The sequence below is a fragment of the Diceros bicornis genome, chromosome 26 (genome assembly GCF_020826845.1).
Source record: "Diceros bicornis minor isolate mBicDic1 chromosome 26, mDicBic1.mat.cur, whole genome shotgun sequence".
Taxonomy (NCBI): domain Eukaryota; kingdom Metazoa; phylum Chordata; class Mammalia; order Perissodactyla; family Rhinocerotidae; genus Diceros; species Diceros bicornis.
Window position 1 is genome coordinate 548,722 of NC_080765.1, and position 15,194 is coordinate 563,915.

Below are 15,194 nucleotides of genomic sequence, written 5' to 3' on the forward strand. Positions count from 1 at the left end.
AATGAAGGAAAAAATAAAAAGATCATCTTAATGGATGCAGAAAAAGCATTTGACAAAACTGAACATGCTTTCATGTTAAAAACCCTCAGATATAAGGAAGCTACTTCAACATAATAAAAGCCGTATATAGAAATTCACACAGAACACCATATTCATGGGTGAAAGACTGAAAACTTTTCCTCGAAGATCAGGAACACGGCAAGAAGGCCCACATTCACCACTTCTATTCAACATGGTATTAGAAGTTCTAGACAAAGCAATTAGGCAAGAAAAAGAAAGAAATAGCATCCAAATTGGAAAGGAAGAAGTAATATTATATTTGTTTACAAATATTATCTTATATGTTGAAACCCCTAAAAATTCCAGAAAAAAATTTTTAGAACTAATAAATTCTGCAGAGTAGTGGGACACAAAATCAACATGCAAAAATTAGTTGTTCTTCTATACATTAATAATAAGTAATCTGAAAAAGAAATCTAGAGACATTACATTTTTATTTACAATATCATCAAAAAGAATAAAATACTTAAGACTCAACTTATTCAAAGAGGTAAAAGTTCCAATGATGTTTTTTGCAAAAATATAAAAATATGTCCTAAAATGCATATGGACCCTCAAGGGACCCTGAATAGCCAAAACAATCTAGAAGAAGAAGAACAAAGTTAGAGAACTCATACTTCCTGATTTCAAAACTTACTACAAAGTAATCAAAACAGTGTGGTACTGGCATAAATACACACAATATACTAATGAAATAGTATAGAGAGCCCAGAAATAAACCTTTGCTTATACAGTCAAATGATTTTTGACAAGGGTGCAAAGACCATTCATTGGAGAAAGGATAAGTTTTTCAACAAATGGTGCTGGGAAAACTGGATACCCACATGCAAAAGAATGAGGTTGGATGCTTACCTTACACCATATACAAAAATTAAGTCAAAATAGATCAAAGATGTAAATGTTAGAGTTGAAGCTATAAAATCCTTAGAAGAAAACACAGGGTAAAAGCTGTGTGTCATTGAGTCCAAATGCCATTGCCAACAATGATTTCTTTAATATGACACTAAAGACATAAGCAACAAAAAAATAACAAATTGGACTTCATCAAAATGCAAAAGTTTTCTGTATCACAAGATACTATCAACAAAGTAAAAAGGCCACCCACAGAATGGTTGAGAATATTTGCAAATCACATATCGGATAAGGGCTTAATATCTAGAATATATAAAGAACTCTCACAACTCAACAATTAAAAAAACACCCAATTTAAACATGCACAAAGGACTCGAATAGACATTTCTCCAAACAAGATAAAAAATGGCCAGTACACACATGAAAAGATGCTCAACATCACTAAGAATCAGGAAAATGCAAAATAAAACCACAATGAGATACATCTTCATACCCATTAGGATAGTTACTATCACAAAATCAGAAAATAACATGTTGGCAAGAATGTTGAGAAATTGGAACCCTTGTGCTCTGATGGTGAGAATATAAAACTGTGGAAAACAGTATGGTAGTTCCTTCAAAAATTAAAAATAGAATTACCATATCATCTAGCATTTCCACTTATGGGTTCTGAAATAATAGAAAATATATTTATTGGTCTCTGCCTCTAGTTCCTGGCACAGAGCTCCTAAAACCCTTGTAATTTCCTAAATGATAAGAGCACTAGGAGCATCTCTTGTTCTAATATTTGTCTTTGACTCCATCCCTGACACAGAGCTCCTAAAACCCTTGTAATTTCCTAAGTGATAAGAACACTAGGAGAATCTTTTGTTCTATTGAGGCAACTCTGGGTGGGCTCCTGGATGGCTCCTGGATGGGGGCTGGTCACCAGAAAGACCAAGCCCTCATTAGAAGCTTGGAATATTTAGCCCTACTCCTTATCCTCCAGACAGGGGAGAGGGGCTGGAAACTGAGTTAATAATTGATCATGCCTACATGAGGGAGCCTCAGTAAAAATCCCAATAGAAGGAGGTTCAGAGAGCTTCCAGGTTGCCAATGACAAGGAGTGACTGGAGAGTGGTGCACCTGGAGATGGCATAAAAGCTCTGTGCTCTTTCTCACATACCTTTCCCTATGCGCCACTTCCATCAGGCTGTTCTTGAGTTATATCCTTGTATAATAAACTGGTGATCTAGTAAATGTTTCTCTGAGTTTTGTGAGCCACTCTAGCAAATTAATCAAACCCAAGGAGGAGGTTGTGGGAAGCTCTGGTTTACAGCCAGTCAGTCAGAAGTACAGGAAACAACCTGGGCTTCTAACTAGCATATGAAGTTGAAGTGAGGTTGGGTGGGTGTGCAGTCTTATAGGACTGAGCCCTCAACCTGTGGAATCGGATGTATCTCTGTGTTGACAGCATCAAATTGAGTTGAATTATCTGACGACCAGCTGACATTCCAAGAATTGCTTGTTGGAGGTCTGGGGAACCCTCCCACATGGGAGAAAATGAATCTCAGAACACCATTTATGGGTATACACCCTAAAGAACTGAATGCAGAGGTAAAAAGACATATACATACACCCCTGTCATTAACAGTGTTATTCAAAATAGCCAGAAGCTGGAAGCAAGCCAAGTGTCCATCAACGGATGAATTGACAAAAAAAATGTGCTGGATACACACAGTGGAATACCATTCACCCTTAAAAAGGAAGGAATTCTGACACATGCTATGGCATGGATCAACCTTAAAGACTTTATGCTAAGTGAAATAAAGCCAGCCACAAAAGTAAAATAGTGTATGATTCTACTCATATAAGGTACTTAGAGTAGTCAAATTCATAGGAATAGAAAGGAAAATGGTGGTTCCCAGGGGCAAGAGGGAGAGACAACAGGGAGTTGTTGCTTAATGTGCACAGAGTTTCACTGCAAGGTAAAAATAGTTCTGTGGATGGTTGGAGGTTATAGCTACACAATAATGTGAATGTACTGAATGTCACTGAACTGTACACTTAAAAATGGTTAAAATGGTCAATTTTATGTTATGCATATTTTATGACCATTTAAAAAAATTAATTATTTCCAACAAATAAACAAACACTAGCTACATGCAATAGCATAGATAACTATCACAATCATAATGCGGCATAAAAGAAATTATATTCAAAAGGCAATATATTTTATAATTCAATTTATATAAAATCCAAAAAAGACAAGGTCTGGCTTCCAGTAATGGTGGAGTAGCTTGTTGAACTAACACTCTCACAGATAACAATGATAAAATCTGCATAAAATATTATATATATTTATAGAGAATCATTTATCTATATGTAATATACATATAATAAATGTGTATGTGTGTGTATGTATAAATCTCTTCCAAAGCAAGCAGAACTGAGACAGCGTCTTCCCTTAAGTGATGGGAATTGCACCAGGAGATATTTGCAAGCTTGAGTCTTTTGCCTCAAAGCATTCCAAAATCTGTACATGGCCCAGACAGGGGAAAAACTACAGTCTTACTTGTAATGCTACAGGACATATTTTGGGGCTGGCAGAGTAGCTGGAAAGTTAGGGGAGAAATTCTGGAAGGGAGGGACACACAAAGAGGAAAATCTCAAAATATGTATGAATGTCTCCCCCCAACACACACCAAATTGGCAGATCTTTGAACAACACACATGCACGGTAGGCCCCAGAGGGCCTTGTGTAAACAACAGTTGGAAGATGAAAGACCTGAATGAGGATTTCAGCTATGCTCACTGTAAAGGAGACAGGATTGGAGTTTCAGTCCAGCCAAGTTAACTCTCTGCTAGAAAAACAACAACACTCTTCAAAGGAATACAATAGAATCCAGAGTCTCTATAACTATCATTCATGGTTTCCAGTACACAATTTTGAAAAATCATGAGATTTGAAGAAATAGGAAAATGTAATCCATATATGAGCAAAAGCAGGCAGTAGAAGCTATCCTCAAGGTGTTGCAATTAGCAAACAAGGATAAGAGAGTAACTATTATAAAGATGATCATGGTGGTAAAGAAAAATATTCTCATAATGAATGAACAGATGTTGAAACTCAGCAGAGAAATGGAAATTACAAAAAAGTACCAAATAAGAAGATGAAATAAAAAAATACTTTTGAGTTTACCGGTAGATGAGAAACAGTAGAAGAAACATGAAGATAGAGCAATAGAAATTATCTAGCCTGAAGAAAAGAATGTAAAAATTTTGAAGAAAAATGAAGAGAGCCTTACAACCTGTGAGATGATTGAGTCTCCAGCAGAGGGGAGAGACAGAAAAATTAAATGAGGCAGAAAGGTAAATCAATAAGTAATAGCATAACTTTCAAAATTTGGTGGAAAATCTAAAATTTTAGATCCAAGAAAGTCAGGAAACCCACAAAATAAAGCACAAATTAAAACCATACCTAGGCACGTGATAGTCAAGCTGCTAAAATCCAAAGATAAAGGAAAATCTTGAAAGCAGTCAAGGAACTACATATATACATGGGAAGACATTACATACAGGGAGAAATAATGTGAATGATGGATGATACATTATCAAACACAAAAGAGACAAATCAATAACAAAATGACATCCTTCAAGTGCAAAATGAAAACCCAAAAGTCAACACAGGATTCTATATTTAGCAGAACTCACTTTCATAAAGGAAGCAGAAGCCACAATAAGAGACCGCACACATATTAGATAGCTAGAATAAAAAATCAAATTGCAAATACCAAGTGCTGGTGCGGACTAGGAGCAACTAGAACTAGGAATGCAACATGATAGTTGCATTTGGAAAACAGTTTAGCAGGTTCTTATAAAGTTAAACATACATTTATTATATGACTCAGATATCCCCCTCCTAGGTATTTACTGAAACAAATTAAAAACTAATGTTTAAACAAAAACCTTTGTGTGAATCTTTATAGCCATTTTATTCATAATTGCCAAAAGCTGGAAATAAACTAAGTGTCCTTCATCAGGTGAGTCGAGAAAGAAGCTGTGGTGCATCGGGACATTAGAATAGTACTTGGCAATAAAAAGGATAAACTCTTGATTCACACAACAACATGGATGAATCTTGGAGGCATTTCTCTAAGTGAAGGAAGCCAGATGCAAAAGGCTATATGGTATATGATTCCATTTACATGACTTTCTAGAAAAGGCAGAATTACAGAGATGGAAAGTGATCAGTGGTTGCCAAGGGATGGAGTGGGGGAAGCGGTTGACTACAAAGAGACAGTATGAGAGAATTTTGGGGGTGAAAAAAACAGCTCTGTATGGTACTGTAGAGATGGATACACGACCATAAAGTTGTCAAAACCCGTAGAACTGTACACCGCAAAGAGTGAATTTTACTCTGCAAATTTTAAAAATCAATCAGGATGCTGGGGAACTCAGATGGAATGCAGCAACAAATGAATCTCACTGTATTACAAGCACCTGACATAACCACACAGAAGGGGTGGGGGTGAAAGGTCCTGACCTAAGTAACTTTGGAAGACAGTGCTTTGACGGGATACTGTAAATCTAAAGTACTGGACAAAAACACTGTACACTAGGTGATAAATGTGTTTCTCATAAGGGTATGGATTAGCAATTCTGAAACTAGTTGACACATTAGTAAATATATTGTAGATAACTGGAGTTAAGTTTCTCACTGTTGGTAAAAGAAGTTACATATAAACAAAAGGAGAATGCTAGAATAAAATCTGTGGTGCTGGATTGGAGTTGGAAGTATCAGTATAAATCCATGTCTCTTTTAATATCTCTATCCAGATAGATAGTTAGATTGATAGATAGATGGATAGATCAACAGATAGATGTGTATACCTGAGTTTATATTCATACATACATTTCCAAGCTCTGCTGAGTGGGTCTAGAAGCAGTTACACTCTAGTATCAATGAGCACACCTAGCTCCCAGATCTGCATTTATATCATTCTCCAATAAAAAGAAGCAGGTTTTCTTGGAGAAGTGGCTAATTCTAGGGCTGGAGATGGAAAATACAAGATGAACCTGGAACACCTTGTAATGCCAGAAAGTAGGAAAGTGCTTTAAAAAAAACACAGAAAATGATGAGATGTGTCAAAAGGAATCAATCTGAAAGACTTCCCAATGGCTCAAGCTGGAAAATTGTGAGCAACAAAATAAATAATGGTAGCATTGGATTATTACCCAGAGAACAAAATAAATATCCATGAGTCTATACTGATATGAAATAGATTAAATAAGAAAGGAAGAAAGAAAGAGAAAAAAAAAAGAATGAGAGAAAGAGAGAAAGAGAGGAAGAAGGAAGGGAGAAGTAGGGGGGGAATCTTCCTCACAGAATTCCAAATAAAAACGTGGCTGGATAGCATGAAATAGAAAATTGCCACTAGAACACCACAGTAATAATTACTGTGAGCAAGACTGACTGAAGAATGCAAAAACTGTGGGTGAAACTTAAAGAAGAAACAGTACATTTGCAGAGCCTCAAAGCATCTCCCTCCAAATACTTAAATTTTTTCTCTTAATTTCTTTAAAAGACCTATGACTATTTAAAGCAAAAATTATAACATTGTATTGTGGGATTTACAACATGGGTAGATGTAAAATTTATGACAACAATAACATAATGGACAGACATAGGTAAATGGAACTGTTCTGTAGCAAGGCTTCCATATTTTACATTGATTAAACTGGTGCACTATTAAGTCTAGGTAGGCAGTGATATGTTAAAGATGCATATTGTAATCTGGACCAACCACTAAAAAATGCAAAGGTGTGTCACTTAAATGCTAATAAAGGAATTAAGAAGCAAAAAAAAGGGTTTGTACAAGAATGTTCACAGGAGATGACCTGCAAGACGAGCGCACTGTAGGGCAACCACAGAGCAGAACGCCCTCAGCCATGCCAAGGAGCAAACGCTGACACACACATGCTGGGTGAGTCTCATCAACCTCGTGTTGAGGGAGGCAAGCTGGACAGAAAACAAAACACTTGGGATGATTTCAGCCAAGATGAACCTATGATGAAAAAACCAGAGCAGTGGTTGCCTCGGGGGAAAGAAAAAATTGCCTGGGAAGGAACAGGAAGGAGTTTTCTGGGGGTGATGGAACTATTCTATTCTTAAAGGGGTGAAGGTTATATGGGCATGTTTATTTGCCAAAACTGTACAGTTGAGAGTTGTGTCTTTCAGTGTGCGTACATCTTACACCCCCCACACACAAAGGACTAAAAGAATAATAAAGTGAGGTGGGAATGAGATGGAATGTGGATGAAACAAAATTGGCTGACAGTTAGTAGTTGTTGAAGCTGGGTGACGGGCCTACTATGCTATTTTGTTTATTTTGTATATTGTTTAAATTGTTCTGTAATAAAAAACTCGTATAAGAAGACAAACTCGATATACAGTGTTTGCTGGTAAGATATCGCTTACCTTTTGGGAGGAAGGAGGGAGAAATGGATTGTTGGCGCTGGAATGAAGCTGGTGCTAGTTCTTGGTCACACAAGTGTGCTCGCTTTGTAATAATTCTTTGAGGTTTACATGGATGATTTCTGCATATATTTCTGTACTCATGTTATACATCAATAAACATTTTAAATCCTTCATATTTGCACAAAGATCCTAACTCAATATCTCAGAATAACAGCAATGTTTTGTTTTAAAGTGGAACACGTTCACTCATGACATCATCAGATGGATCTATTAATGCCCTCATCCTTGCGTGTCCCCCTGGGTCTTTCCATTTTTGCCTCAATTTGGCAAGTGGCATGGCTTTGAGTTTTTATGATGGGTATGGGCCCTTCAGGTGGGCGAGGTCCAAGGGAAAGATCTCTGCAGCGACCTTGACCACGGGAACCAGAGGGAGGATCATGGCAACCTGGAGGGATGGAGGGGATGATAGGACAGGTGGCCTTGTAAAGGCAAATTCCAGAATCCCAGGCACCCAATATTTCCATTTTAGATATAGAATTTACCCTTCAAATACTGGCCAGGAAGTTTCCAGGAGGGCTGCAAGCATCCTCAGCAATAGCCAGGCTGGTGAGCCCCACCCCTACCTGAGTGCTGGCCTCAAGGGATGTAGCCCAACCACACTGCGCATACTCTGGGGGGTGGGCAGGGCATAGAGAGTGGTCATGGTATAGAGAAGAGGCGGAATAGAGAGTGGGGTGGAGAAGCAGAGGGATGGGGACCAGGGGCGGGGGGACAAGGTAGGAGTTGGGGCCCCTAGCTGTGTATGCTGGGAGCTTTTGTCTCTTAAACGCTCCCAGCTGGGAGCTTGCAGGACCGCAGGACTACAAATCCCAGGAGGCTGTGAGCATGGGGCGGTGCCTAACCCTGGGGGGAGGAACAGGGCTGTGTGCGCTTGGCCGAGGGACACACCGCCCTTGACTCAGGACTCTGGTCCTGCACCCGCTGCACGTGGACTGAATCCCAGAGGGATGCGACGGGACTAGCGGGACCAGGGAGTTAGGAGGATGTGGCGGCTGCATGGGCAGCCAAGGGCCTGCAGCGTGCAACTGGTTTTGTCCAAAATAGAAGTCGGACTCGTGCCTCTTCCACACCGCCTTCCTCCGTTGTTTGATTCCTCCTCCCACCTGCGTGCCTGTGGGTCTTTCCACAGCCCCCTACCAAGTCCAGGGCCAGGTGCTTCTCTAAAATGCTTATGGGAACTGGTTTGACATCCCAGAAACTTTCCACTTTGCCTGCTGCCCTCTGCCTTCTCCAGCCAAAGTGCCATCCTTTCATCAGCTTTTGAGAGAGATTCCCCCTTGTGGCTGGTCTTGCAAGTACAACTTAAGAGCTTTGCTGGGTGGTAACACTGGCTCTTTCTTGCCTTTTTCACAGGTGTGGAAGTTAAGGCATCTGTGAGGTTAATCACTGGTTTCCCCAGGATCCGCTAAGAGCAGAGGAGAACAACCCAATTCCCAGGCAAGTATCTAGTAGGCCATTTTCACCAACGCATTCCAGGGCAGTGGCCTCCAAAGCAGCAACCTTAAGACGAGAATAGCTTAATCATTTTGCCCTTTAGATTGATCACCTAATCTCAGCTCAGGCCTGAGTGGCCAGTCTCTCAGGGACACGAATGGCGACTCTGATCACTCAGGAAGAGACTAGTCATCCAGCTTTGGGAGAGGGATGTTCAAGGTAGACAGCACTTGGGCAGCATTTGAAACCCGTCACCTTTAACATCTCTGCTTTGGATTCTGGCAAGGTTCCCACATAAACATGCCTAGGGATAGTCAGAGGTACCATATTCTTTAAAAATTGATTAGAGTTGTGAAAGGAACAGAGCATAAAATATCTTGCTTATTTGCAAAAGATAAAATGCAAGCAAGACCTTCCTGTTAATTTTTTTCTGCTCATTCTCTTAGCTGTACTGTATGTTTGAATGCAGAAACAAAAAACTTGAATTGCCAAATTCTCTTTTCCTGAGATTGGTAAATTAACTTAAATGTCTTATTGAAACCTGTGGAGGAATGGTTAGCAGCTTTCATGATTTATGTCGTCCCTAAAAATCTGGGCGTTGATCTACATGAAAAAAACTCCCTGTTTATATTACACATCCCAATAGGTTACATTTCCGATTCCTGAATGTGGGATATTATCAAAACAACTGAAAAACCTGGTCATGGAAACTGGACCCTGTCACTTTGTCAAGAATTTGCCTCTTTATGAATTAATGACACATGAATTCTTTAACAGTTTTGTAAAGAAAGAATGAGAGTGTGTAGTGTCTCTGAATGTGGTAAGATAGGGAAGTCTTGTTAGACCACATCCTCGGGTTCTTCTCTCGTGTTCAATAGGCCCAGGTGATAGTCCGTGTAGTCAGGTGCAGCGCCGCTCCCCCAGCCCCCAGTGTTCCATCCTACTCTGGCCTGTGTCCTCTTCAGGGGGTTCTGATGACACTGGTCCACAAGTGTTGGAAGGAGACATTGTAACATGAGAATATTCATCATCTTAAAACAAGGATTAATGGAGAGGAAAGTCTCAGGGTGTGTGTGCTCTGATGCACTGCTGTTGGGGTATGGCCGCAGTGACCACTGTGCTCCCAGCAGTCCCCACAATAGCAGTCTCAGGCGTTTGATCTCCTGGCGCAACCACAGCAGCTGTTGACAGAGCTGGGAACTCATCGTGGTTCAGTGTCTTCCATCAGATTTTGTCGCTCTGACCCTCCTCTGCTTGCCCCATTCCCACGCCTATCCGCTGTGTTGATTGCTTTGTAGTTGTTTCCTAGGAGCCACTGTGTGTAACTCTATTTCACAGTGTCTTTAGGGACCCACTGTCACTACACAAGTCACTGTACAACAGCCCCTTATCCTGGTGTAGCCCATGTTTATCCTCTCCAGTGGAGCTGTGAAGAACCCTGCTTAGTCGGAGCTCCTCTCATTCTCATGCTGCTGGGGCTGCTTACGAAGCTGGGCATCTCATCTTTGGTCATCAACATTATTCTTTTCATCGATTTTCTGAAGTCAGAGACGACTTTGTTAATAATGTGACACTGATTCTAACAGACACTTTTATGTATCTTCCCCAACAGCTCTGTGAAGTAGGCCTGTGATCCCCATTTTACAGGGGGGGGACACTGAGGCTCAGAGAGGTTGAGTAGCTTCCTTCACTTCACACAGTTTCTTGGTACATTTTGAGTCTCCACCTGGAACTCCGCCTCTCAGGTGTGTGCACTTAGCTGGTGTTCCACTTTGTGCCTCTCTGCCAGCCTCTCCAAAGGCACACGCCCCATCCTGAGTCCATTTTCTGCTTGATGGCAGTCACCCTGCACAAACCGGCCCCATGCAGGGAGTGGATTAGTCGGGCATGGTCCTCCAGCTTACCCTGGGGAGGTTCTAGGTTTCTTGGGAGAGCTGGAGCAGTGGAAGATACTGACCATCACTCACCTGGAAGGTTTGTTATGTAGAAATACTCCACTGACTTTTTACAGGTGTCATGTCTTCTTTGTCTTCATTGCTTCTCTGGGCTTTCTCTTACAGTCCGTGCTGTGCAGTAACATACAGTACAGAGACTGGGGAACATAATGTTGTTGCCCTGCACCAAACGGTCACATTACTCATTTTTCTAATTATGAAAGAGTTACATACTGTAAAAAAAGTGAAATTACCCAGATCTGTGTAGAGCAAAGTGAAACCTCCCCCATCCATCCCTTTCCCTGCAAACTCACTCCCCTACTCAGAAGGAACTATTGTTAAGAGTTTGCAGCTTATTCTTCTGGGCATTTCCTATGAATTTATAAATACACATAAAGTTTTTTTAACATAAATGACATAACTACATCATTTTGCAATTTGTTGTTTCCCAAACCATATATCATAGATGTCTCTCCTTATCAGTGCTCGCCACTCTAACTTAGTTTTTTAGAAGTTTTAGAGGTACTCCAAAGAACAGGAATACCATGATCTGTTTATCTCTTCTTTGATAGAGATGGGATTATGTCCAGTTTCACTATTATACATAATGCTACAGTAAGATCCTTGCATGGAGTTTATTACACTGCTATTCAACTGCTCAATTTTCCTTGTTTCCTCTTGGTCAGAGACTATGATATATTTTTAACAATTTTATGGGAATTATTATTGTTATTATTATTATTATTTTTTGTGTGTGAGGAAGATCAGCCCTGAGGTAACATCCATGCCAATCCTCCTCTTTTTGCTGAGAAAGACTGGCTCTGAGTTAACATCTGTTGCCAATCCTTCTCCTTTTTTTCCCCCAAAGCCCCAGTAAATAGTTGTACGTCATAGATGCACATCCTTCTAGTTGCTGTATGTGGGATGTGGCTTCAGCATGGCCGGAGAAGCGACGTGTTAGTGCATGCCGGATCTGAACCCGGGCCACCAGTAGCAGAACACTTAACCACTAAGCCACGGAGCCAGCCCTATGGGAATTATTTTATAGGGAATTTAATTTTATCACTGAATAAAGACATTTATGGGGAAACTGGACTTTAAGGTCATCCATCTCAGTATTCTGGAGAAAAATCATGAAACTTAGAAGGTATGAGGCTTGCTCCATCACAATCTAACAAGTCATGTTAACAATTTAAAGTTGAATGTTTGAATAGCCACTACTCTCTCTGTTCAGAGGAAGAATGACTTTTTCTTGTCTAGAAAACATCTGACTCCAGGGGCTCTCAGTTGTGCTTCAGAGAGGGTAAGATATTGGTGTTGTATCTGTTTCTCTTCAGCTATAGGCTGCATCTTCTAAAGATCATAGAATTGAACATGGTCCAATAAATGTATATGATTTGGGTCAAAAATTCAAAGTAATGAACCCAAGATAGGAATCCATAACTTTGGTTCTTAATAAAGAATTTCCTTTGATATCCTCAAGTCTCTGTGATTACTGTGTATACATGAATGAAGTATCCCTCTGTCCATTTCTTAAGTTGTTTCCATTGACTTTATGGATTTATCCTCTAATCCAGATTCTAAGTGTGAAAGAACATCTTGGTCCTTCAAAGAAAAGAAGCCATTGAAATTTGATTTTCTTTTAGCTCGCCATCCTACAAGTTTGAGGAATAAATTATCATGTAATGGTACAATGATTCTGAAATCTAATTTTTAATTAGAGGGGTGTAAGGTATGAATGAATGGTGGTTCATCCCCATGGTCAAGGGTATTGTACACGTGGACGTGTAAACAAGATTCAGGAAGCTGCTTCAGCCCTGTGACATCCCTGAGAACCACAGTGCAGGAGGATCTAGGCACACAGCCATCTGCCTAGATCTCCTGGGTTACATGTAGATCCAGGGGTCTTGAGAGTGGTGTCAGAGCAGCTAGCTTTTATCTATTTCTCCCCTTCCTTCTCTCCAGCTTATCTCAAACAGTCCTGACTATCATATTTTAAAGACCAATTATAGTTATTTACATGAGCTGCTTGTTCATTACTGCAGAGTAATAATCAGGCATACCATTAAATATCATTTAATCTACCTAATTAAATTTGTTGTACCTTTTGATTGATTAGAACACTAAAGTTAATTCAGAGTTTGATATTCACCAAATGTGTTAATCTGCTTACAACTGCCATGTGCCTCATTCCTCTTAGAAGTGTATCTTTGGCCCATCACAAGATTTTAATGAATCAAATCATCATAAATTAAGATAATGTACTGTCTTTTGGATGATCGGGAGGCATATGGGTCCATTTTGGAAATATGCCCATCTGTCTTTGCTCCCCATGGGAAGTTTCTGGTCACTAGGTCTCCAGGTGGCTTGCACAAGCCCTAGGTCTATAAAGCTTGGTGCCTCTCCTTCTAATTGAGGTAGAAATAAAAGAGGTCAGAGAGACTTATTAAAGTTTTGGTTGTATGAAGTCTTCAATGAAGACCATCCATGCATATTGTTCTGGATAGCTCTCTGTTCCTAAGACTACTAGCTACTTTAAGGGCTTGTCTGGAACTGTCAATGGTCTGATATTTTACCTTACCTGCAAACGAATAAGTTAGCTACCATGGTCTTACAGATGCTGGCAAAAGATACGAGACCCATGGGTCAGAGACACAGGACTTAATGACACAGCAATGGCAGTGGTCAGAGTATCAACATTTGCACTGGTTCACTAAATCCCACTTCCTGCAGGATGATACACAGTGGGTCAGGAGACATGCAGAGGGTTGCAAGAACTCAGAGCTTAAGGAACTCAAATCTTCAATAAGAGGCAGGAAATCTGCTGACCTTTGGTTTGGGGAAGGGTGTTATTTTTATTATACTGGGGAGTAAGCAAGCCTGCCTTTTGCTCCAGAGGAGGCCACTATTTCTATTTCCAAGGTTGTCAGCTCTACACACATTCTTGAAAAGATAACCTGGTTTTACTGGCTTTCAAAGGTAAGCTTGAATGAGACTTCATCATCATTCCGTTCTTCTGTTACCTTTATTGAGATTGTCCAAATATGCTTTTTTCTCTGTAAAGTTCACTAACTTTATTCATACATAAGGGTTGCTTTTGGTTTTATTTATTAAGTTAAAATTTTCTTATTAGAGCAAATGAGGAAACTATTATGGGTTGGATCTGAAGGTATGCTTTTCCAGGAAAAATGTGAAAGAAGATCGGTGCTCACAGAACTTTGCCACAAGGAGTTGATATCAACTTAAATGATTTTGATTTGAATAGTGTTTTGTACAACTTTCTTCCATCTTACTTCATCCTCTCTGCTTCCTGTAACTCTCATATGGGAATGAGGCAGTTTCAGGGATTCACTGAACTCATTTACAATATTAAAATGGTTTTTTCTGTTGTTTTTTTTTTTTTATTGAGGTAAAGTTAACATACAACATTAAATTAGTTTCAGCGGTACAACACAATAATTCAGTGTTTGTATAAATGTTGAAATGATCACCACAATAAGTCCAGTTAACATATGTCCCCATACATAGTTACAAATTTTTTTCTCTTGTGATGAGGACACGGCGTACTTCAAGGTGCAGAAGAATCAATGATGATGTCATACTTTTCCATATACAACTTGATGAATTTGGACATAAGTATACACCCTTGAGACTGTCACCACCATCAAGGCCACAAACATATCCATCACCTCCCAAAGTTTTCTCTCACCTCCTTTATTACTATTATTGTGTAGTAAGAACTCTTAGTATCTACACTATTAGCAAATGTGATGTACGCAATACAGTCTCGTTAGCTGTAAGCACTATGCCATATCCTAGATCTCCAGAACTTATTTATCTTGATTACTGAAACTCTGTATCCTTTGATCATCAGCTCCCCATTTCTCCATCCCCTTAACCCCTGGCAACCACCATTCTAACCTCTGCTTGTATAAGTTTGACTATTTAAGATTCCACATATAAATGAGTATTTGCCTTTGTCTGTCTGCCTTATTTCACTTAGCATAACGTCTTCTAGGTCCATCCATGTTGTCAAAAATGGCAGGAACTCCTTCTTTTTTCAAGGTTGACTAATATTCCATTTCTTTATCCATTCATCCGTCAGTGACATTTAGGTTACTTCCATATCTTGGCTATCGTGAATTAGCTACAATGAACATTAGAGTGCAGGTATTTCTTTGAGACCCTGAGTTCAATCCTGTGGGCATATACCAGAAGTGGGATTGCTGGATCATATGCTAGTTTTCATTTTTGGAGTAAGCTCCATACTGTTTTCCATAATGGTTTTACTAGTTTACATTCCCACAAGGGTTCCTTTTCTCCACATTCTCAAAAACATTTGCCATCTTTAGTTTTTTTGATAATCGCAGTCTTAACAGGTGTGAAGTGATAGC

At 39.7% G+C, this 15,194-nt stretch overlaps 1 protein-coding gene across 3 annotated transcripts in view; it reads right to left on the reverse strand.

Moving 5' to 3' along the window:
- LOC131422056 (ral guanine nucleotide dissociation stimulator-like) overlaps positions 1 to 15,194 on the reverse strand; it is a 274,683-nt gene that overhangs the window by 8,752 nt on the left and 250,737 nt on the right. The window contains exon 11 of one of the 3 annotated variants that reach the window (XR_009224014.1): positions 6,491 to 6,959. The exons of the other annotated variants lie outside the window; for them this stretch is intronic. The gene's annotated coding sequence lies outside the window, so the exon portion shown is untranslated. Of the gene's footprint in view, positions 1 to 6,490; positions 6,960 to 15,194 lie in introns of those variants that run through there. 3 annotated transcript variants of the gene reach the window in all.